The 8,689-nt window shown below is 43.8% G+C and overlaps 1 protein-coding gene across 9 annotated transcripts in view; it reads right to left on the reverse strand.

Annotated features, from left to right (window-relative positions):
• MBNL2 (muscleblind like splicing regulator 2) overlaps positions 1–5,545 on the reverse strand; it is a 180,712-nt gene extending 175,167 nt beyond the window's left edge. For 8 of the 9 annotated variants that reach the window (XM_032771443.2, XM_032771440.2, XM_032771438.2 and 5 more), the window contains exon 1: positions 5,351–5,436. The gene's annotated coding sequence lies outside the window, so the exon portion shown is untranslated. Of the gene's footprint in view, positions 1–5,350 lie in introns of all 9 variants that reach the window. The other variant, XM_032771445.2, reaches the window with a different exon arrangement.
• Positions 5,546–8,689: the final 3,144 nt, after the last annotated feature.

Below are 8,689 nucleotides of genomic sequence, written 5' to 3' on the forward strand. Positions count from 1 at the left end.
TGTCTCATCCCTGTAAAGCACTCAGGCACGTAACAATACTTCTTTCCTAAGGACTGCCTGTCTTCCTTATAGACTATTCTTGAATTCTCATGTTTGAGCAAAAAATACAGTTGTTACTCTATGGTATTATCATTTCAGATGCAGTTGTGATAAAAAAAATGAATAGCTGAAATAGGCAGATCTTCCTTTTACAGTTTCACCTTTAAAGTAGTACTGCATGTCACTGAATGCAATGAGTACTACTTAACGAGTAGCATGGTAATAATAATTAAATAACTGCATTGACTTATTTTGTTTAGGAGAATCCATCCTCAACATATAGGATTCTGAAGACTATCCACTTTCAAAATCATCATTTTCTATAGTTTCAGTTATCTGCCAATGATAGTATTTCAGTCACATCATGTATGTCACACAGCCACAGTATATCACCTGTAGCAAAAAGAAAAAAAAAAAATCTCCATCATCCAGAAACAACCATAGATAAGTTTGTGATAAGAACCAGTAGATTACAAAAAGAGGTAACAGATTAATAAATTGCCCAGTTTGTTTATGCAACAAACTCTCCTTTCCGTATGATTGAGAACCCACACTTCATTAACATGGTTCAGTCATTAAGAACAGGATACAGTCCACCCAACAGAGCAGATGTCGCAGGCAAATTGCTGTATAAAGTGTATGAAAAAGAACTGAGCTGTGTGTAAAAGATCTAGAGGGTAAAATTGTTAACCTGAGTCTTGATGGGTGGAGCAATGTCCACAATGATCCTGTTGTATGTGGACATTGTGTGACAATAGAAGAAGGGAATGTCTTCCTTACAGAAACAATTGATATATTAGGAAATGCACACAGCCAAATACTTACAAGACGTAGCAGTAAAAGCTATAACAAACTATGAAAAAAAATTCAAATGTCCAGTACGCAGCTTGGTCACAGACAATGCTGCAAATGTATCCAAGATGGAAAGAAATTATTTAGAAGAGAATCCCAAGCTAATAACATACACTTGCTGTGCTCATTTGATGCACCTCCTAGCCAAAGACTTCAGTGTTCGAGAAATAAAGGCTAATGTTGCTGAAATTGAAAAATACTTCTGAAACAACCACTTTGCAGCAGCTGTTCTGAACAAAGTGGGGACCAACCAGCTAACTCTCCTACAAGACGTGCAATGGAACTCAGTACTGGACTGTTTTGAGCACTATATCAAGAACTGGCCTAATCTGATGACAGTTTGTGAACAAAATCATGAAAAAATAGATGGCACTGTCACAGCCAAAGTTCTCAACATTGGGCTTAGGAGAAATGTTGAACACATGTTGAGTATCCTGAAGCCTATTTCTGTAGCCATGAACAAAATGCAGGGAACTAACTGCTTTATTGCTGATGCTATTGAAATTTAGAAGGAACTGAGTGAGATCTTAAATAGAGAAATATGCAATACCAGAGTTAAATTACAAGCATTAAAAAAACAAATGGGACAAGCATTATATCCAGCTCATTTTCTTCCAAATATTCTCAATATTCGGTACCAACGTCAAACTTTAACTGCTGAAGAAGAGGAGTTGGCTATGACATGGACATCCAGCAATCATCCCTCGATAATGCAAACTGTAATAAACTTCAGAACTAAGGGTAAACCATTCAAAAAATATATGTTTGCTGATGATGTTTTTAAAGAAAGTCACACCAGTCAACTGGTGGAAGTCACTTAAGCACTTGGATTCAGAGACTGTTGAAGTTAATCTCACTTTTAACAGCAGTAGCTTCCTCTGCCCGCATAGAAAGAATATTTTCTTCCTTTGAACTAATTCATTCCAAATTTACAGCCCACACAACTCCCATTCTAGAGACTATCCAATCAGCAGAGAAGTAAACAAAAGTTACAGAAAGAGGGTGGATGTAATAGCAAACAGGAATTTTGTCTAAGATTTACCAATAAGTAGACTTTTGTCCAAACTGTCTCAGCATTACAGGCTTCATTCTATAAAAGACAAACATTAAGAAGATAACGAATCATATGCCACTTCTAGCACCTTAATCTAAAAAATTTGAGATTGTGACAGATTGTCCCAATTGTCTGCTTGACTTTAAAAATAGGTGAAGAAAGAAAGAAGAAAAGGCTGCGATGATGAAGGGAGGAATTAAACTTCAGAAGGAAAACTATGTTGAGACTACACACATTTTAGCACAGCTGGGCTTACAAATGACAAACTGGTTGCACATGCAACCATTCCACTCATGAGGAGACCAATGCTAATATAGCAAAACAAGCAGGCTGCCAGACCACTCTGTGGCCCTGAAGCTGCAAGCTGCTTTCAACATAGGCAGACCAACGCACCTGTGCAGAGCTGCAGTGAAATCAAGGGGTCAGGCCACCTATAGCTACATACAGGATCAGGGTCTACGTAAGCAGTAGAGTGCCAGTGGCTGAAGCACAATAGCCTTGTATACCAGTAGCCTGGAATAGAAGCAAACCAAGGCATTCATGGTAATCTGGGAGAAGAGCAGCATGCAGAGGGGAACAAGATGACAACTAGTGTTAAAAAAGCGTTATCATCAGAGAGGAAGAAAACGGCTCTTGTCCCACTAGGTGCTCTCTTATCCTTCAAACACATGCCAACCTGGCACTGAACAATACTAAGTAAACTGAGTTTTTCAAGCACCAGTGCTAGCACATTCAAGCTGAACGGCAGACTGCAGATACTTTTACCACCATGCCGGACGCCCAGTCTACACTATAGTTTCCAAAACTGGCAGTGCTGATGCTGAACTTTTTTTTCTCTCCACTGTCAACACATTTTAAGAGCAAGTGTAAAAGAGGTTTTCTACTAGCCTGGCACGGCAATGCTAGAGACCATTCTTCAAAGGCAGTATCCCCTGGATGACACTTCAGTGTTCAAATACACATTAAGTGTCAGAAAACTCAATGCAAGAACTGTAGGTAATGAGGATCAAAAGGATTTTTTTAATCCACACACCGTGGTATAAACAGTGTTTTAAAGTTACATGCTGAGTCACATATATTTAAGAAAACAATTACATTCTGCTCCTAATTATAATTCTGTATTACTTTCAAAATACAACAATTTGAAACGACTACCATAAACATTCTCACTAGTTAGATTATCCTTGCATGGTTTCATACTACAGTTAAGCAAAGTATATCTCAAGGTAGGTCATGCTGTTTCAAATATATGTATGCATTATTATTGATGTTATTTGCACTTGTGGTCAGGAGTAGAACAGGTCTAAAAATCACAGACAAAACATCTCAAAACAAAAACTGACTGAAAATAAAGTTTTTTTTTAAAAAGTGAAAAGACATCTTCTAATCAGCATTATCTATCTACAGACTTTCTGCGTATAATTGGCAACAGAGGAGGGTACTTAAGTGTTTTCCCCAGTTTCTCAGGGTGTGATTACAAACTAGCATTTTTATTCAAACATCCCACTGTTTCACTCCCACCAGCACAGCTCTACTAGAGGCAAAGTAGCAGTAAAGGAAGAGCTAGTACAGACAGGCCACTGATGTTTTAGCCACAGTATTGTCTAACCCTAATTACAGCAAGTCTAGATGAGTTAAGAGGGACCAGTAGTTTCTGGAAAGATATCTGTATAAGCCCACCTAGCCACCTGTCATAAACAGATAGTTAAGGGTTAATGTTTCTTTTACCTGTAAAGGGTTAAGAAGCTCAGTGAACCTGGCTGACACCTGACCAGAGGATCAATGGGGAGACAAGATACTTTCAAATCTTGGTGGAGGGAAGTCTTTGTTTGTGCTGTTTGTTTTGTTCGTTGTTCATGCCTGGGGCTAAGAGGGACGAAATGTGCAACCCAGGTTTCTCCAATCTTTCTGAAACAGTCTCTTATGTTCAAAATAGTAAGTACTAGCTAGAAAAGGTGGATTAGTCTTATGTTTGTTTTCTTAACTTGTGAATGTGTATTTTGCTGGAAGGATTTTACCTCTGTTTGCTGTAACTTGAATTTCAGGCTGGGGGGCAGGGGGAAGTCCCTCTAATCTATATGAACTGAATACCCTGTAAACATTTTCCATCCTGATTTTACAGAGATAATTTTTACTTTTTCTTTCTTTAATTAAAAGCTTTCTTTTATAAGAACCTGATTGATTGTTTTTCCTTGTTTAAGACCCAAGAGAATTGGGTCTGAACTCACCAGGGATTGGTGGGGGGAAAGGAGGGGGGGAAGGTTAATTCCTCTCTGTTTTAAGATCCAAGGAGTTTGGATCACTGTAGTCTCTCAGGGTAGCCCAGGGAGGGGAAAGTCTGGGAGGGGGAAAGAAGGGGCGATGGTTTATTTCTCCTTGTTTTAAGACTCAAGAGGTTTGGGTCTTGGGCTCCCCAGGGAAGGTTTTGGGGGAACAGAAAGTGGGCCAAACACTATATTTTGGCTGGTGGCAGCACTATCAGATCTAAACTAGGAATTAAGCTTAGAAGTGTCCATGCCGGTCCCCACTTTTCGATGCTAAAGTTCAAACTGGGGGAAAAAATACCTTGACACCACTACCGTCAGCAGCAGAACTGCAATGGTGAGAAATCTGAAGAAAAATGCTAACGTAAACAAGGCCTTAATCAGAGATCTCATCCTCCAGAAGAAACAAAAACATTAGTTCTGCTCATTGCTACTTTCTACCAAGCGCAGTGTGCCGAATGCTGACTTAACAGAACTATCAATTGCCACTGAACCACATACAATAGGGAGTAAGCAGAGCTCTCCCCGTCCCGAGGAAGAGCATGAAGCTCCTGTCTAATTCAAACAGAACTCCCAGTCTCAGTGGTTACCACCTCTGAGGCAGCCCAACTTCTTAGAACAGACGTGGGAAACACGCCAAAGTTTGAGGATAAACACTTGACCATGTCAACAGAGCAGGACAACTTAGCGCTCTTCAGCCGTAACTCCGCACCGGGGTGGGGAGGCGCTGGGTTCACGTCCCTCCCGACACGCGTTTCCTGCACAGGTGCAGAGCTGACACACGCCGGCCTTGCTTGTCACTCGCGAACCCAGCACGGTCTCCCCGTCTGCAGCGTGGGAGCCGCAGGAGGCAAAGCGGAGCCCGGGGGTGGGTGGGGTTTTGCAGCGCAGCCTGAGCCCCCGCGCCTCGTCAGAGCCGGAGCGACAAACAAGCGCAGGCACTCAAACGGAGCGAACAAAAAGCCGCCCCTGCACCCGGGGACCAGTTCACCCCCGCGGAGCGCTGCAGGCCCGTCTGCCGGTGCCCTCTTCCCCCAGCCTCTAGGCGCCTCGCTGCCCCCGCGCACGGCACCCACGGACACGCACCCGCACCCCCATGGCCCCCGGGCCCTGCCCCACACACACCCGCGACGCCTCTGACCTGCTGGCGGGGCCCGGGCTGTGTCAGCCCGGCGACCGCGGAGCTTAGCTGCAGCCTCTCTCCCGCCTCGGCTCCACACACGCCAGCGACGCGCTCCAGGCTGGGCCGGGCTTGGCCACCCCGCCCTGTGCGCGGAGGGGAGGGTGCAGCTCCCCCGGTGACTCCGCCTCCCTCCCCCAAAGCGACACTGCAGCTCCTGCACCCCTCAAACGTGCCCCCCACCCCCGAGAGACTCGCACGGGCTGCAGCCGCGCACTGCCCCGCCTGGAGAGTGTGCGCCCCAGTGCTTCCCCATCACCCACCACCCCGCCTCCAGGGAGGACGCCCCAGCGCCCTGCCACCGCCCCTGCATACCCTGGTGTAGGGCTCCTACCCAGCCTGACCCAAACCTCGTCGGGGGCGGGGAGGGGAAGGGAAGGACCACCACACACAGCCCCCTTCAACTATTTCTCACCTGCGCTCTTCCCTGGATCTGTGTCCCCACCTCACTCGGCCACTCATCCATCCCGTGCCTACAAGACCCAAGCACACAGTTCACCACTTGGGCCCTGCTCCTGGAAACACACGTGCTTACCTTTGCGATCCTGAGTAGTCCCACTGAAACCGGGATCGGTGGCAGTATGGGGGCCAAGTTGAGCAATAAGTGGGAAGTACTCCCATCCCAGTAGGTAGTAACTACAGGGATTGAGACCAAGCAAGACTGTAAAATCCACCCAAGGACAAACACCCTTTTATTATTATTCTTTACAATGGGGGGAAAAGTGAAGTCACTGCAAAAAGCAGCTTACTCTTGAAATAGCAATAAGCCTCCCCAGGGTATAAGTCAGTAGGGTTTTGGCATGCAGGTTCTGCCACCTCTGAAACGCACCAATAGGCTATTAATGCACACTGTCATAAGGCTTATTGCTGTTAGAGTATGGCTCACTAATTTTGCCTCCTGCTTTCTTAAAATAACCCATCTTTCTCTAAAGCAGTTTTGTGCAAAATATTCTTCCACTTTGAAAAACTGTATGTAGTAAATTTGAGAAAACAGAGCAACTATGAAATACTTTTGTTCTTTATTTGTTTAATCAGATAGCTACCACTAAGACCAGATACTTAGAATGAGGAATGCTACTAGTGTCTTAATATCTTACCTACTGGTAAAAAGCAGTTTTGAAGGCACCAGCTTTGAAGGGTTTGCAGGAGACACCTTAATGATATCCTCCACAGTTTGTGCACCATGCAACCAAACCCTCTTGTGTGGACACTCTTAAAAACAAGAGTACCATACAAGAGGGTTGTACTGATTTTGCTAACTTGGGCACAAGATGAATGTAGACCAGTAGACCACACCTTCACCACAAAAAGATGTTGGCAAAAGGCCAGCTGTCACAGCCCTTGTAGTCTCCTCAGCATCATATCCCAGGTCACAACAAGGTCTATGTTAGTGCAGGCATGCAGTCTCTTTCCCCCACTCTTGCCCCCAAAATATAAGTGAACCTTCCTCATTAAGAACTATTTATTTAAATGCTAGAGGCAAGTTGGTATAAGTCAGCACAGATCCATTGAAGTCAGTGAAGCTATGCAGATTTATACAGTTGAGGTGTAACTGCCATTTTCGACATACTAGGGTTGATCAGGCTATCAGATAATCTGATGATTGAAGAGATTTTTCTCAAAAAAGCATGGAAAGCTTCAGCTCAGAATGAGATTCTTCCAGAAACTATGAGCCTGTACATACAGAAGATTATATTGGACTCCATTTAGCTTTCATTACCAGCAAGTACTTTTAGTGATTTTACTAATTTCTTTCTTCAGAAAAAAAACCACATGGAACTAAATGTAAGACTGGCAGAATTAAGGCTTAGCAAACCGTCAATTGTTGATAATTCTGTGGAAGATCACAGAACTAGGAAACAAGATTGCATATTCCTTTTGTCCATTTCTGAGATGCCATTTTTCATAAGTTATATTCATAAGTTAATGAAGCACTAAACTTGCTTACAAGCCAAACGTAGGAGGGTGAGGTCCAACCCATCTGTTCTTGATGCATTTCTGGCAATAACTCTACAAATATATTTGCAAAAAAATTATTGGGAGTGACTGAATTCTTTAATTTTGGTATAAGAATTTTTCATAACATAAAACTAGATTTGTCATTCATCATTTAACATATAGAGAAATCTTCTTCCATTTTGATTAATAGATTTTAAACCCCAAAGGAACCATTTAAGATAATCTGATCTCCTGCATAACCCACGGAACTCATCATCAACCCCATTATGTCTGGTTGAGCCATAGGACGTCTTTTAGAAAGATACAGTTTCGATTTGAAGACTTCAAGTACTGAAGAATTCACTACATCTCTAGATAAAATGTTCCAGTAGTTAATTACTATCACTTAATTTACATCATAGGTCTAGTTTGAATTTGCCTACCGTCAGCTTCCAACCATGGCTTTCACTATAAGCTTTTCTGACTAAAGACTATGGATTATCATCAGGGCCGGCCCTAGGTTTTTGCCGCCCCGAAGAAAAAAATTTTTGGCTGTCCCCCATCCCAGCCCTGGGCTCTCCCCCCGCCCCCACACACCCTGCCGCCCCAGCGCTGGGCTTCCCCACCACCAGTGCCCTCCCCCCACCCCCTCCACCCCAGCCTTGGCTCTCCCCCCCTCCACCTGCATCCTCCTTCACTGCAGCTCTGGCCCACTAACGCTCCAGACGTCATTCAGCAGGACTTTTGATGTGCACAAAAAACAACGGATTGTTACCATATGGTTACAGACAGCAGTTAAAGTGGAACGATTTTCGCTTTGTGTATTGGAGGATATCTGGATCCATATGATAAACTCCTCCATAAATGAGAATTGAGTGCCTTTATTATTCTTTTTTCCCCGCTTTCTTTCTATGGGGAATGCCAACCAATATCACTGTCTTCCTTTTTTAAACAACAAACAAACAAATAAAAGGCAATGCTTTTGAAATGCAACTCCAGTCCTAATAACACTGGAAGCATTTCTTGCTCAATTTCTATCCTACTTTTTCTACAGCAAGTTACAGAGATCAGTATATTTGATTTGGGAAAATGATGAAGAACAGCTCCAAAACTGAGCATTATGAGCACTCCGATTTGGAGGTGTTCCAAATGCTGGAAGGCAGGCTGGTGGGGGGAGGAGGCGGGCCGCAGGACACGCAGCAGCAGCAGCAGCTTTTGGCGCCAGTGCGGAACACAACACGCTTGGGTTCTGATGGGCACGGAAGGAGGCGAGGGTGGGAGAAGGAGGAGGTGCAGTAATGTGAAGGTAGCAAGCACCTATACGAGTCAATGCCACTTGCAGGAGCAAAGTACAAGTGCTAT

Source organism: Chelonoidis abingdonii, chromosome 1 (assembly GCF_003597395.2).
Source record: "Chelonoidis abingdonii isolate Lonesome George chromosome 1, CheloAbing_2.0, whole genome shotgun sequence".
Lineage (NCBI taxonomy): Eukaryota > Metazoa > Chordata > Testudines > Testudinidae > Chelonoidis > Chelonoidis abingdonii.